This window comes from Pinus tabuliformis, chromosome 1_2 (genome assembly GCF_031772625.1).
Source record: "Pinus tabuliformis cultivar Carrire ecotype Pingquan chromosome 1_2, CPIR1, whole genome shotgun sequence".
Taxonomy (NCBI): domain Eukaryota; kingdom Viridiplantae; phylum Streptophyta; class Pinopsida; order Pinales; family Pinaceae; genus Pinus; species Pinus tabuliformis.
Window position 1 is genome coordinate 795,528,650 of NC_142298.1, and position 17,268 is coordinate 795,545,917.

A 17,268-nucleotide genomic window follows, 5' to 3' on the forward strand; every position below is an offset into this window, starting at 1 on the left:
TTACTATCCACAGTTGAATCTCAAAATTTGAATCACACAAGCAAAGATGATTGTTGGGTTAAGGCAAGGAATGAAGAAATTGATCAAATAGAAAAGAATCATACATGGGAATTAGTACCAAGGCCTCATTATAAAAAGTTATTGGGACAAATGGGTGTTCAAAAACAAACTAAATGAAAATGGACAAATAATTTGAAACAAAGAAAGTCTTGTATGCAAAGGCTATGCTCAATAGGAAGCGATAGAGGGATTATACGAAGGGGTACAATAGAAGTTGTCCCCGGGAGAGATGGCCGAGTGGTTAATGGCTCCGGTCTTGAAAACCGGTATAGATAAAAAAACTATCGAGGGTTCGAATCCCTCTCTCTCCTTTTGTTTTTCAACAATTGCATTTACCGGTCCAATAAAAAAAAGAGAATAGCTCGGGAGACGAAAAGAGATTGTCTTATTAATGAACATGACCATTTCCGGAAGTTGAACTAGTGGCAGGATGTCGCACCTTACTGGTTAGGGCTTTGCGCTTACGGAAATAGCGTATATAAAGAAACGACGTCGAAATAAGAATTCATGCGGCTCACCTCCATAGGGTGAGAAGCTTAGAGGAGAGCGCTAGCGTGCACACTTCCGTTGATGTGCTTCACCGATCGATGGAATCTTTTTGACATTGATTAGTCGGACCAAGACCAATGCTACTCATTCTGATCTCAGCTCTGATTTAGTGGGTAATGAGCAAGCCAGCAAGCTCTCTTTACAGCATCTTTACAGCATCCAGATAAAGCTTGCGTTATTGGTGGAGAGAATATATGCATTACCGTTCGCCGTTCTGTGTGGAGAGAATAGATCCGTGACCCTTTGCCGAAGATCATGTCCAATTTGAAGAAACATTTTCACCTATATCTAGACTTGAAGCCATAAGAAAGTTTCTTGCATTTTCAAGTTTTAATAGCTTTAAATTTTATCAAATGGATGTCAAATATGCATTCTTAAATGGGGATCTAGAAGAAGAGGTCTATATAGAACAACCTGAAGGGTTCATTCTTGGAAATACTAAAAATATTGTATGAAAACTTAAGAAACATTGTATGGATTGAAACAAGCTCCGCGTGCATGGTTTTATCGTCTTGACAGATACCTTCAGCTACAAGGATTCAAAAAGGGGTCTATAGATAGCAACCTATATATCAAAATGGATAAACATAAACTTTAGATAGTTGTTTTTATGTAGATGACAACATATTTGGAAGAAATGTAGAATCTACGAGTCAAGGATTTACTTCAGTTATGCATAAAGAATTTTAAATGTCTCTACTTGGTGAACTAACATACTTTCTTGTCCTTCAAGTTAAAAAAACTAAGAATCGTATTTTTATTTCTCAAACCAAGTACCTTAAACAGATTTTGAAGAAATATCGAATGGAAGACTGCAAGTCAGTATGCACACAAAGGGTAACAAGATGCAACCTTAGTCAAAATGATGATTTTCCTTCAATCAATCAACTAGAATATAGATCTAAGATTGGTAACTTGATCTACCTTATAAGTACAAGACCATATATTATGCATGCAGTTGACGATTTCAAGCCAATCCTAAGGAAACTCATCTCCAAGCAGTCAAGAGAATATTCAAGTGTCTACAAGGAGCTCGAGATTTTGGTCTATTGTATCCCAAAAATACAGACTTTACACTTCATCCTTACACAGATGCAGATTGGGCAGGTAATATTGATGATCGCAATAATACTAGTGGAGGATCATTTTATTTGGGACACTGCTTGGTATCTTGGTTCAACAAGAAACAAAGCTCCATCTCTCTATCTACTGCTCAAGCATAATATGTTGTTATTGCATCTTGTTATACTTAACTTATATGGATGATGCAAGCATTACAAGACATTCAAATCACTTATCCTCAACCTGTACCTATTATTTGTAACAATACTAGTGCCATAAGTATCTCTAAAAATCTTGGCATGCACTAAAAAACCAAGCATATTCCAATCAAATATCTTTTTCCAAGAGAACGAATGCTTGAATAAAAGGTTAAACTAGAATATGTTCCTTCAAAGGAACAAGTTGCAGATATATTTACAAAGCCACTTCCTTATGATTCCTTTGAATATCTCACACATAAATTAGGAATGATTCATGCTTCATCTCTCTGCTAATTATTCTCATAGGTATTTCATGTTCAAGGGGAGCCAAGACTGTAAATTACTAAAATTTTCTTTCTGTACACAGATGATGTATAGAATAGTTGCATATGTACATGATTTCTGAGTTAGACAGTCACATATACATATTAGTGATTGGTACAAATGACGCAGCTTCAGGGGGAGCCTCCTATATGCCTTCATCATTATTGTCTTCTATTACTGTCATTGGTTTGTTGTAGTTTGTTGATTCAAGGGGAGAAACTATTATAACTCTAAAGCTCCTTGTTGGAATTATGGTTCCATAAGCATGTCTTGTCACATATCTTTGCTTCTTCTACTGGTACTGCAAGAAATTTATATGTTCTTGTTATAATGTTGCTATCAAATATTCATGTTGCAAGTTCCTATATGGTATATGGAGGTTCCTGATAACTATCATGATCTTACAACCTCATCGTTGAGGTCCTGGTTTTGGTTATATATATGTCATATTTTTCCCTTGATGTAAAGGTCATATGAAGACCCATGATGTAATCTGTTGGGTCCCTATAATACTAGTGATTACCCCATTACTATTGTAGTTATACCCCTTATTTATATTGTTGTGCCCCCATTGCCCCCATATTGTTATTAATGTGCCCATAGAATCCCTCTATTGTTATTTTTGTGGCTTTATATTATTATTGTTAGGTCGGCTGGATTATATTGTGACTCCTTAGACTCCTATATATAGAAAGGAAGTTTTGTCATTTGTATCATCCAAGAATTGTTCATTTATGTAATGTAAAGGAGGTTTCCCCCTCGAAGAGGCTGAATTCTAAGGCGTTGATCTATCTTTCCTATCTTTTCTTGAGTTGGTTTCATAACATTTGGTATCGGAGCTTTGGATTCTAGGGTTTCGCTACTCCAAACAGGTCATCGTGGCATTTTCGCTATAACTTTTTTTCTGTGATGTTTCAGAAGTCACAAAAAAACCCCATTTGAGAAGAAATCGCATTGAACCTTGGGTCCGAATTTCAAAGGATTTTGCACAATATTTTCGGAGATATGATCTGAGGAAGTTGGTCTTTTTGCAGACTCCTAAATTACACTCAAAACAGGTGACCTGGGGAAAATCGTCATAACTTTCTCTCTGAGCATCGGATTGAAATTTCGTAAGAAGGTACAGAAATAGGACGGATTTTTGTTTTCTTTTATATATTTTTCAGAGTCAAAGGTTGAAACAGTGATACGTGGCATTTCATACAAGTTCGCTCTACTGAACTAGTCTATAATCAGGTCACTGTAGGAGATTGTGCATAACTATTTCTTGGAGAATCCAATTTGGATCAGACTAGTGGCATTGGAAAGAGGACATAGAAGGCTACTACAGATCACAATTTCAGAACTGGATGATTTGCAATTACAGAGATACATCAGATTCAATATCAGGCTTCTACAAAGTAAAAAAAGGTGTGTAGTTTTTTTTTTAATTTTTGCATAAGTTTGGTTTGAAGGAATTCAAAGGGCATAGTAAAGCATTATTATTGGTAACTGATGCCCCGAGGAAAGAAAATGCAAACACCTAGTAAGGAACCTAAAAGCTCTAGCATGACTCATGAAGAAGAGGAAGAAATGCTACATGATATATCAAAATTACAAGAACAAGTGCAACAAATGTCACGCTCACAAAAGCTAACAGATGCTAAGATAAATGGTGTGGAATCTAAGATAAAGGGCATGGAAGCTAAGATGGATGATCTGAAGACAGATTTGAGGACATATTTGAAGACAGACATGACAGATTTGAAGACAGATTTGACAAATTTTCTACAAGAAATACTTACTAATGGTGAAAAGGTTGTAAAGGAAACTCATGATGTGAACAAAAGAAATGTTAATCATGATTCCATAGACTCTAATGTTGGATCGAAGACCCACCATATTCCAAAAATCGATATGAGGAAGTTTGATGGAAAGGATCCCGCCACATGGATATTACAGATGGAGCAGTTTTTCGATCTCAATAATGTGCAAAACACACAAAAGGTACGTATGGAAACTTTATATTTGGAACCAAATCAGTTTGTATGGTATCAATGGCTTTGCTCTCGTAAACAATTTATCACTTGGGCAATTTTTACGGAAGAATTGATAGCACATTATGAGGATACAAAAAGCAACACTTTTTTTAGCCAATTGATAAGTCTCAAACAAAAGGGTTCAATAATGGAGCACATTGAGGAGTTCCAAAAATTGAACATAAGGGTAAAAGATATTCCAGAGCAACATAGGATTGATGTGTTCATAGGGTCTTTAAAAGATAATATCCAACATGATGTTCGACTTTGGGAACCTGATTCATTAGAGAAGGCATTCAGGTTAGCAAGAAAAATGGAAAGAAAAATTATGGCAACCAGGAAGCATACCACTCACAACTATAAAGACGGAAGTGCAGTTGCCCCTAGTCTTCCACAACCTATAAGGTTGACACCACAACAATTGGAAGAAAAAAGAGCAAAAGGGCTTTGTTATATTTGTGATAGCAAATACACTAAAGGTCATAAGTGTGCTGAGAATAAATTATTCTACATAGATTGTGAAGAGGAAGAAGAAAAGGAGCAAGAAAGGTCAAAAGAACAGGATATGCTCCAGGAACAAAGCCTAGATGAAGAACAAATAAATCCAACCATATCTTGTAATGCATTGGTAGGAATTACCACTCCTCAAACCATCAAGATAGAAGGACAAATCAAGAAGAAAAAGGTGATAGTGTTGATTGATTCAGAAAGCACCCACAATTTTATTCATTGTAGGGTAGCAAAAGAATTGAATTGCTTCCTATATCCAACACCAGAGTGTCAAGTGATGATTGCAAATGGAGGAACAATAAATTGCTCTGGAAAGTGCCATAATATCAAGCTATCCATGGGAGAATATGTATTGACTAGCCCAATGCTTTCCATTCCAATGGGAGGTGCTGATGTTGTACTAGGAGTCCAATGGCTATAATCCTTGGGTACAATAGCTTTTAATTTTCAAGAACTTTTCATCAAATTTTCTACGGAAGGAAAGGAAGTTAAATTAAGGGGTATTGCAGGGAAACCAGGAAAGATAATCAGCTCTAATGGTATGACGAAGCTTCTAAAAAAGGAGCAAAGGGGTGTAATTGCACAATTATGTTCGCTAGATGTTTCCACATTAGAATCATCTATTTCTCCAGATCTCCAAAAAGTCCTGGACAATCATTCTAAGGTATTTGAGACTCCCAAAGGTCTCCCACCTATGCGTGATCATGATCATGATATTCATCTGATTCCAGGTAGTGTTCCTCCAAACATCAGGCCGTACAGATATCCCTATGTCCAAAAAAGTGAAATTGAACGTATGGTTGCAAAAATGCTAGAGGCTGGTATAATTCAACCGAGTCAAAGTTCTTTCTCTGCTCCAGTAGTGTTGGTGCACAAGAAGGATGGATCATGGCGCATGTGTCCGGATTATAGGGAGCTCAACAAGCTCACTATTAAAGATAAGTTCCCCATTCCTGTCATTGATGAATTACTGGATGAATTGCATGGATCAATTTACTTCACCAAGTTGGATCTTCATTTAGGATATCATCAAATCAGAATGAAGATTGAAGACATTCTGAAAATGGCATTTAGAACTCATGAGGGTCATTATGATTTTTTGGTCATGCCTTTTGGCCTTACCAATGCACCTTCAACATTTCAAGGTTTGATGAATTCAATTTTCAAACCATTCCTTAGAAAATTTGTGTTAGTATTTTTTGATGATATACTTATCTACAGCAAGTCTTGGAAGGATCATGTTGAACATGTTGACAGGGTGCTACAACTATTGGAGGAGAAACAATTATATGCCAAAAGATCCAAATGTTTCTTTGGAGTCCAGAAGGTGGAATATTTGGGTCATATTGTATCTCATGAAGGAGTTAAGGTAGACCCTACCAAAATTAAATTCATTAAGGAATGGAAAATCCCCACATCCATAAAGCATTTGCGCGGATTTCTTGGGTTGACAGGGTATTATCGCAAGTTTGTTAAGAATTATGGGAGAATAGCAGCACCTCTAACGACATTATTGAAGAAAGATGCATTTTCATGGACTCCGGAAGCAACAAAGACCTTTGAACATCTTAAAGAGGCAATGTGCCAAGCACCGGTCTTAGCTACACCGGACTTCACAAAAACCTTTATTGTGGAATGTGATGCTTCAGGAAATGGAATTGGTGTTGTTCTAATGCAAGATGAAAGACCCATTGCTTTTGAAAGTCGTCCAATCAAGGGAAAGTTTCTAAGCAAAGCTATTTATGAGAAGGAAATGTTGGCAATACTCCATGCACTTAAGAAATGGCGACCCTACCTAATGGGAAGACACTTCAAGGTAAAAACGGATCATGATAGCCTTAAATACTTTTTAGAACAAAGATTATCCTCTTAAGAGCAACAAAAGTGGGTCACAAAGATGTTGGGTTATGACTTTGAAATCATCTACAAAAAAGGGAAGCAAAATGTGGTGGCAGATGCACTCTCAAGGAAGGATGAGGATGTGGAAGCATTGTTGTGCGCTATTTCTATCATCCAACCAGATTGGATAAATGAAGCAAGGGAGGAATGGAAGAATGACGAAGAAGTGTGGGCACTTATTCGAAAGCTACAACAAGATTCCAGTACGTCTGATACATTTAGCTGGAAAAATGATTCGTTATGGTACAAAGATCGCTTATACCTCTGTAAGAATTCCCAGCTAAAACAAAAGATTATTATGGAATTGCACACTTCTCCCTTAGGAGGGCACTCAGGATTTTTAAAAACTTACCACAGAGTTAAGAAGGAATTTTTTTGGGATGGCCTTAAATCAGATATTCAAAAGTTTGTGGCAGAATGTTTGGTTTGCCAACAAAATAAAGTTGAAACAATTAAGACACTGGGTCTATTACAACCTTTACCCATTCCAAGCCAACGTTGGGAGGAGGTATCAATGGATTTTATCACAGGTTTACCCAAGTCTAAGGGAAAGAGTGTCATCATGGTGGTAGTTGACAGACTTACCAAGTATGCACACTTTTGTGCATTATCACATCCATTTAAAGCCAGTACAGTTTCTACTGCATTTATGGAAACAATTCAAAAGCTACATGGAAACCCAAAGATTATTGTAAGTGACAGAGATCCCATTTTCACTGGAAATTTTTGGACAGAATTATTTTCTTGTCTTGGTACTCAGTTAGCTCATAGCTCATCTTATCATCCTCAATCTGATGGGCAAACTGAGATAGTAAACAAATGTTTGGAAGGATATCTTCGTTGCTTTGTATCTGATAAACAGACACATTGGGTCAAATTCTTGCCTCTGGCGGAATGGTGGTATAACACTTCCTTTCATACAGCAACAAAAATGACCCCATTTATGGCACTTTATGGGTATCAACCGCCATCCATCACATCATATTTAAGAGAAAATTCTAAGGTTCAGGCAGTGTAACATCACATCAAACATCAACAACAAGTCCTCCAACTCTTAAAGGATAACCTCTTGTTGGCACAGAATAGAATGAAACAACAGGCAGATCAACATCGCAGTGAAAGAAGTTTTGATGTAGGTGATTGGGTATTCCTACGGCTACAACCATATAAGCAAATGTCCCTCAAGCAAGATAAGAAGGATAATAAATTATCACCAAAGTATTATGGTCCATACAAGGTGTTGCAAAAGATTGGTACTATGGCATACAAATTGGAGCTTCCTGCAGCTTCTCGATTGCACCCAGTTTTCCATGTTTCATGCTTAAAGAAGGTTATAGGCGACAAGCTCCCAGTTCAAACAATATTGCCAGAACTTGATGAGGAAGGAAAAATTATATTGGAACCGGAAGCAGTTATAGAAACAAGAACTCGACAGCTACGAAATCTATCAATTTCAGAGTACCTTATCAAGTGGAAGAAATTATCCACTGAAGATTCCACATCGGAGGATGAGAATTTTATGCAGAAGTATCCAGAACTACTCAAGCGTTGAGGACAACACTTTTTTGAAGGAGATGGCCATGTTGGGTCCCTATAATACTAGTGATTACCCCATTACTATTGTAGTTATACCCCTTATTTATATTGTTGTGCCACCATTGCCCCCATATTGTTATTAATGTGCTCATAGAATCCCTCTATTGTTATTTTTGTGGCTTTATATTATTATTGTTAGGTCGGCTGGATTATATTGTGACTCCTTAGACTCCTATATATAGAAAGGAGGTTTTGTCATTTGTATCATCCAAGTATTGTTCATTTATGTAATGTAAAGGAGGTTTCCCCCTCAAAGAGGCTGAATTCTAAGGCGTTGATCTATCTTTTCTATCTTTTCTTGAGCTGGTTTCATAACATAATCATTTTAATATTCAATCATGTATGGGCTATTGGGATCAAATCATGCTTTGTATGTAATCCCATTATTTTTTGCAATTGATGTAAGAATGAGTAAACCCAAATGTTTGGGTCTTTGAAATAATCATGAGTCATTGGTGTTAGGAAAGGTCATTTTTGGTTGAGTCATTTGAATATCTTCAACACATGCTCAGGGGGAGCATGGTCAATATGCAGTATCTATAAAGAGGGTCTTCATTCAACATTGGTCAACTATATTCCCTTGATGTCAAAGGAGGAGGAAATATTAGTTTTTGGGAGAAGAATGCTTGGAGGAAGCCTTGGTATTTGTAGGTGTTTACAAATGGTTATACAGTTACCAAACACCAAAGTCGTTTCCATCAAGACCAGAGGGGAGATTGTTGGCATTAATGAGGATTATGAAGGTTGGAACAAATGCTACAAAAATAATGAACAGAGACATGACAGATCAGAGATAGATGGATGTTGAATATGAAGTTTGGGAAATTATATGTAGATACTATACAGAAGAGTCACGTACATACATAGGTATTGAGAAGAAAAGTCGTGTACAAAATCCACACCATGGTAACTTGAATACCATGGGTCTTTTCCATGGTATTGGCCCATAGTAATGAATGTGAAATGGTTTTTTGATCCCGTCAAATAATACCAACGACATTACTAAGGGATTAGCCTAAGGTATTGGCTATGGCTAAAGCTATATAAGGAGATGGAGATCAAAGTGTTAAGTGTGCATGTATTGTGTTATCTATGAATGATTTGATATGAAATAGGTGTGCACTTGGGAGAAAGGAGAAGAATCGGATATGAAATATCTGAAATATATTGACATGTATGCTCAATTGATATACTTGTTGCAAATCTATAATATTGATGAAACTATGATGTTATGATCTAAACAATTTATTCAAAAGTATGTAGCATTAACAGTCAAGGTTGTGGAAAGTGAAACTGTGTTTGCAACAAAAGTTTTTAGATCTATATGCAGTTATGTTTGGGCATAGTCGCGTACATACGCGGATCCACCTTTGAAGGGTCACATATATATTCTATGAAATATTTTTTTAATATGTGAAAATATGTGCACGGGTGTTGTGCATGGTAAGCGCGTACATACGTTGATATTCCTTATTAAGTTTGTGTACATAAACCAGGGTTTGATCTGCTAATAGATGTTTACAAAACTGATGATTGATGTTTATAGTTGATGATTGGTTTGCTTGTTGTTGTTTGACTATGATGTCTTTATTATGATTTTAGTGATTTGGTTGAATTGTTCAAGTTTAATGGCATAAAAGTATATGATCTATAATTAGTTCAAAAATTTGTGGTTGATTCTATGATCTGCAGTTGGTGAAATGGTTTATGAGTAATTCAGTGATTATGATTTTAGTGTTCAGTATTATGAGAATTGTACACATATATTATACGGAGAAAGTGCGTATATATGCGGGTTTTATTCCGTACAGTCGTGTACACAATTTGATATTTAATTTTTCTGGTTGGGTTTTGCATTCAATGTCTTGATATTTTAGAATTTTAGTTAAATTATAGTGTGACAATGTCTCAGATTCAATGCTTCAATTTGCTTGGATCTATGGTTTATATGGGTCCAGTTTGAAAATTTGATGAAAGGTGACCTACAGGTTGGTTAGATGATTGTTTGACAAGTGGATCCAATTTGAAACATTTTGAAAAGTGGTCCACAAGGAACTAAGGGTATTATCCTTTAGTAAAGGGGGTAGGATCTCCTTTACAATAGGAGTCTAGGATGTTGTAGCTCCCTTCGAGTAGGTGCTAGAGAATAAGAGAAGGTTGTAGCCTTTTGCAGGTGGGTGCCTGCATGCTTGTTAGATTTTGTGCCAGTACAAGAAGTTTTCATTTATAATAAAAGAAGAAGACAAAGACAAGGACATCGACAATTTTCTCCCACATTGGGTTTCCACCTAAAATCCTGGTGTTCATATGTGTTGATATGTTTCTTGTGTGTTGTTGACTTATCTACTTTTGTTGTTGCTTAATAATGAATAATGAAGTAATGATGCACTAATTAAAGATGATTAGTTGATGTAATTAATGATAAATTAGTTATCTGGATATACGTGGGTTGCATGAATCACAGTCACGTACATATGCTTGTTTCCTTAATGACAATAGTGTACATAAATTAGAATATGAAATTGAAAAATTGAAGTTTGTAAAACACTAATTCACCCCCACCCCTAGTATTTTTCCTAACAATAATGTTACAACCCGACAAGATGATTACGTAAACCCAATCGCTGATGGAGTGTTGAGTTGGAGCAACATTGGATCCTGCATGTCTGAATCAGAGGATGCTTTGAAGAATTGGAAAACTTGTCTGCCTGAGGTCAGTACTAGGTGATGCACCCACATTACAAGAATGGCACACTGGATCGGGACTTAAGTGATCAATCCACCCCATTTTGATGGGTCATCTGAGATAGATATTTTTGTATGCAATTATAAAGAGAAGGTGCCCAATTGTCAAATAATTCATGCGTTGAATGTTGCACTACATGCCACACCAGCCAGCTGGCGGGTTGCACATAGGAAGGGAGTCACAAGGTGGTGACAATGTAAAGAGTTGTTGAAAGTTAGGTTTGGACCCAACTCTGAGGTCCCCGAAAAAAATACTTAGGAATTGAGTTCCATGGAACTCACATGAAGTGGTGCATTTCTGCATGGATTAAGGAAAGAGTACCATAGCAGGAATGGGTGTACCACTTTATTCATAACTTGGATGTTATTCCAGAAAATTGGTATATTGAGTTAGAGGTGTGTAGAGGAACCCGAGAGTGGGATGAGTTGGCACAAAATTTCATAGAAACCTTCAACTTTCAAGAGGACGAACCCACAACCAAGTTCTAATTAGGAATGGGTCATCATGCGACACTTCTTAGCACTCGTAGTGGGTGCAGGAATTTTTTGAATGTTACATTGTGGTAGAAAAGGAAGGATATGATGAGGAGGATCCTTAGAATATCCTGTTAAAATTTGAAAATGGGGCCAAATTACACCTTGGGAAACTCATTTGATGGAGATGATGATTGCATTAAATTCCTCATTTTGAGAGGACCAAAATTGATCTAAAGATCATATAATTTGGACAAGCAGAAGTATGTTTTTGAATTTATGCCCACACGTGCAAATTGTTCAGGTTAGCCACATCATCATGTAGGCTCATGAATCCCAATGGATGTGACCCTTCACCCTTAACCCTCTCACCTCATTTGGCATCATCATCACAAACATTTATTCTCTCTCCTTCTCTCATTGGTTTGGACACCTATTAGGCAGTTCTTCCCTCTCTCTCATGTGTGGCAAAAGGACAAATTTTCTAGGAAAATTGCAGGGCTGGATTCCAGGACTATTGTAGGAGTTTGACCAATGTTGAACATGAACTTTGACTCATCATTTGACTGCAATTTTGTGGGAATTTTTTTTTGGCAGGCCATACAGTTTGGCACAAGAACCGAGAATTTATGGGCACTTAACTGCAAAGCTGATTGCAGGGTTGACCGCAGAGTTGACCATAGAGTGGACCAAGTTTGACCACAATTTTTAGGATTGTTTTGGGCTAAATTTTACCACCTTATCAGTTCAAATTTGACTGGGTTTGACCGAGCTTCAAGAGGATTGTTTAACTATTGTGTTGACCATTTTTTACTTTTTGATTAAGGTTTTGTTTGACTATAGTTAGTTGACTACAGATTTGGCAATGTTGCTTTGACTTTGATTTCGCAAGTCAATTTCAACTTTTGTACTTTCTCTATTTGCTTAAAATTTGATATACTAATAATAATAATTGATAGAAGGGTTTTCCCCACATTGGGTTTTTTCCCTAGCATCCGCCAAATCTGGTGTCCTCTCGTCTTGGTTTGCCTTCTGCATTTTATTTTATGTTTTATCTATAGTTACTGTCAATGTTATTTATGGTTAATGTGATTGTTATTGGAGAACTAAATTGAAATTGTCATTGGGCTACTAAAGGAACATTGAACTAATTATGATAAGCATAAAACATACCATTATTAACTAAAATTTATATGGTATCGGAGCTCAGGTGAAGACAAAGCCCAAGCAAGAGAGAGAAAAGAAATCATTAAGGGAGAGTTGTTAGACAATATTATTGGACTAGCTTCAATGGCTACTACATGTTACTTCATATTTGAGGATAAGCTCAAGGAAAAATATGACTATCATGGATGGAAAATGGCTTTGGATTTGAATTTAGAAGAGCATGATTCCATGGACTATGTGGAGGGAAGAGTGGTAGACTCTCCTTCAAATGCACCTGTTGCTGCAATGACAAAGTACAAGAAAGGTGAGGTCAAAGCTAAAAGAATTATCATATACTCCATTCAAAATAATTTGGTTTCCTATATTTCTTATTTGGGAACATCCAAGGAGATGTATGATAATTTGATTGGGATGTTCAAAGTAAACAATGCAAATAAAATCCTCTTTCTCAAGAACAAGTTGAAGTACATCAAGATGGATAAAGGGGAGTCTATCCAATCCTACTTCATGAGGATCACACAAATCAAGGACCTTACTTTCAATGGAGAATTTATTGTTGACAAGGAGCTCACTCACATTACACTTGGAGGTCTTTCAAGAGCATGGAATGTGTTTAACACAACCATTCTCAACAATGTCAAGATTCCTAGTTTTGATGAATTATTGGCTATATGCACTCAAGAGGAGACAAGGATAATGGAGAGAGACAAGCCTTCAAATGGAAATTAACCTACTACTTACTCCACTCGTGCAAAGAATAAAAGGAAGGTGCTTCAATTGTAACAAGTTCAACCACTATGCTAGTGAGTGTCCTCACAAGAATAACTCTCCAAGGGATGATAACAATAACTACAACAACAAAGGCAATGGACAATATGTTCAATAATAAAGGAAAAATGAATGCTCCCGCTTGTCTATATGGAAATGGTCGACCTCCCAAAAGATCATGAAACTCCAGGCATGAGGAAAGTAATGTTATAGAAAAACAAAAGGAATTTTATGTTATTTTCGCTCTATCTACTTCCTCTCCTCTGGATACGTTGGATCATTCATTGATTGGTAGTTGAACCTCAAGGAACTTCACTGGGTACAAGGAGGCCCTCCCAAATTTGGTTGAAAAGAAGACTAATTTGGATATCATACTTGGAGATAATGCCACCTATCTCATGAAAGGAATAGGTATTATCACTCTTCACTTAAATCAAGGTCAAACCATTCATCTACAAGAAGTGTTGTATGTACTCGATTTGAAGAAGAACCTGGTGTCTATTTCTGCGATGGAAGATAAAGGCTTCAAGGTAGCATTCATTAATGCACAGGTATGTATTTGGCAAAGAAACCCTAAAGATGCATTTACACTTGTATTTAGGTTTGAAGGTCTCTATCAAGTTGGACGAAGTCCTTTGGGAGCCTTGACTTGCGATACTTCTCTTCAATCTAAATTATGGAACCGGATATCTGCTCACATTCATTACAAAGCCTTACCTGCAGTAAGGAAGATGGTCATAGGTATGCTCGAGTTCAACATGAATCATGAAGGAGTTTGTCAAGGTTGTGAATATGGGAAACTTACTAGGGGACCATTCTCTTCAAGTGAAATGCAAACTACTAATATTCTTTAATTGGTCCATTTTGACCTATCTATAATGTTTCCCATAACATCATTAGGAGGATACTTATGCTATGCAATTTTTGTGGATGACTTCTCTCAAAAAACATGGATCTATTTATTGAAGAATAAGGATGAAGTGTTCAAATAGTCATGTTCTTTCAAAGCTTTGTTGGAAAATCAAACAACGAAGAAGATAAAAATATTGATGACAGACAATGGAACCAAATATGAATCAAATGAATTCAATGACTTTGGCAGAGAGGCTAGCATTAAGAGGGAGACAACCATTCCATACACTCCTGAGCAAAAAGAATTGTTGAAAGAAAGAATTGAACAATCATGAAAGCCTCTTGTTCCATGCTCCATGATCAAGGTTTACTGAAGTTCTTATGGGGAGAAGTTGCAAACATTGTCGTATATGTTCACAATAGGAGCTCGCAACAAGCATTGGATTTCAAGACACCCAAAGAAGTTTTCCATGGTAAGAAACCTAATGTTTCTGATTTTATAATATTTGGTTGTCCTGTGTATTTTCATGTGCCTAAAGAGAAAAGAAACAAGCTAGAAGCATCTAGGAAGAAAGGTATATTTGTGGGCTACAGTGAAAATTCAAAGGCATATAGAATATACGTGTTTAGACAAAGATATGTGGAAGTTAGCCATGATTTCACCTTCTATGAAGACACTACACTTGTTAAGGTGAGAGATCTCCCCATTCTAAGAAAAGATAATTATGATGCTACAGAAAAACAGGATGAACCTCTGACATATGAACCTATGCCCGATGTTGAAGGCCTGGTGGATCCCATTGATCCACCTCCTAATGATCGCTCTACCTCAATAAAAAATACTTTTGTGGCTCAAATATACTCTCAAAGATGTTGAAAGAGATATTGATCCAAGAGGGACATTCCACGAGAGTAAGAAATCGAAGAGGTATCAAGGGTACTTAGTTGCTATGAGTATTATTGTTCAATTTCATCCATGTATGTTTTGAGTAGTCGTAAAGCACCTAGTTTGGGAGGATGCGATGAATGAGAAATATGAATCTACATGAAAAATTATGTATAGGATGTGGTTCCTAGACCAAAGGACAAGTCTATAGTCACCTCAAAATGGGTATACAAAATTAAACATGGAGCTGATGGGAGTGTTGAGAAATACAAATTCAAGTTTGTTGCTTGAGGCTTCTCTTAAAAGCAAGGAGTGGACTATGATGAGATATTTGCACCAGTTTTCTGATATACCACTATCCAATCTATTATTGCTCTTGTTTCCACTCAAGGATGGAGCCTACATCAAATGTATGTTAGGAATTCTTTCTTGCATGGCTCACTTAAGGAGTAATTCTATTTCGAACAACCTCACAGGTTCGAAGTACAAGATTGAAGCACACACATATGTAGGTTGAAGAAATCCCTCTATGGGTTGAAGCAAGCCCTTAGGGCTTAGTATGATAGGATTGATAGTTATCTTATGAAGCTGGGATTTACAAGGAGCGATGTTGATCCAAATCTATACTTCAAGGTTCAAAAGGACATGCCTCTCGTCTTGGTCCTTTATGTAGATGATCTATTTCTGACAGGTGCAGGCCCTCTCATTTATCAATGCAAGAGGGAGTTGGATTTTGAGTTCGGGATGAAGGACCTAGGACTAATGAAATACATCTTAGGCCTAAAGTTATGGAAAAAATCAGGTGAGATTTTCTTTTCTCAAGGAAAATACATTGTGAAGCTACTCAAGAGATGTAGGGATGGTGGATTGCAAGTTTGTGTCTACTTTGATGGAACTCAACTTCAAGAAGCTATGTGGAATAGTTGTTGGGACTGAATTTGAAAACCCTTCTGAATATAGACACTTATGGGGCCCTTGATGTTCTTGGTAAACTCTCATCCTGACATATGCTTCGTTGTGAATACATTGAGTCAATTTATGGTCGAGCCTCATCACACACATTGGATTGCTACCAAGAATCTCTTGAGATATCTTTGTGGTACAATCAACTATGGAATGAGATACACTACCAAGAATTAAGGCTACATGGATATACTAATGTTGACTAGACTAGTAGCGTGGTGGATCAAAAGGCCACATCAGGATGTTGCTTCTCATTAGGGTCTATTTAGATTTCATGGATGAAAAGGAAGCAGAAAAAGGTTGCTTTAAGCACCATCGATGTCGAATTTATTGCAACTAGTATGGCTTGTTGTGAAGTTGTTTGGTTGAGTAAGCTCTTCAATGAGCTATTTGAGCACATGTTGGATACCATCGTGATCTTCTATGACAACTAGAGTGGGATTCAACTTTTAGAGAATCTCGTGTTCCACGACCCCTCCAAGCTTATCAGGTACCACTTTTTCCTGGATGTGGTACAATATGGAGTAATAAGGCTCCAACACATTAGGACTGATGAGAAGGTAGTGGACATCCTCACGAAGCCCTTAGGGAAGGTAAAATTATTAGCCTTCTAAGAGAAACTTGGAGTTGTGGAAAGACACTCCCATGAGTGTCCCACTTGAGTTCGACATTGAGCTCTGGGAGCTCCTAGGGACTTGGGGAACTTCTTGGAGTTATGAGTGACCATAGGGTGAGTGGTTCACCTTCCCCTATTGGTGCATTATGTACAAAGTGAGTGGTTCACCCATGATGGTTGACATGTGTGTAGGGTGAGTGGTTCACCTCCCCCTATGATTGATTAGAAATGTGTGTAGGGTGATTGGTTCACCTTCCCCTATGATTGAATTATGCATAGGATGAGTGGTTCACCTTATCCTATGACATATGATCAGGATGAGTGGTTCACCTTCTCTTGGTGATACCCCAACATACATCCTACCCATGTAGTCTGGGACTCATGGGAAATACCTCTTATCTAGTCAATAAGTTGGGAAAAGTGGTTAGGGACCATAGCACTATCAATGGATGCATCCTATATTGTTGTACTCCCTATGACTAGGATGCATGGTGTTCAACAACTTTATCTGGGATCAACTCTGATTGAGGTCAGTGGAGAGTGGTAAGGTCTTGTGACTCACTCTCGATTGATTCTTCT

General features: G+C 37.2%; 1 non-coding gene across 1 annotated transcript; it reads left to right on the forward strand.

Annotated features, from left to right (window-relative positions):
- The first annotated feature begins 283 nt into the window (after positions 1-283).
- Positions 284-371, forward strand: TRNAS-UGA (transfer RNA serine (anticodon UGA)). Its single transcript has one exon. It is a non-coding gene; the product is annotated as a tRNA-Ser (tRNA).
- Positions 372-17,268: the final 16,897 nt, after the last annotated feature.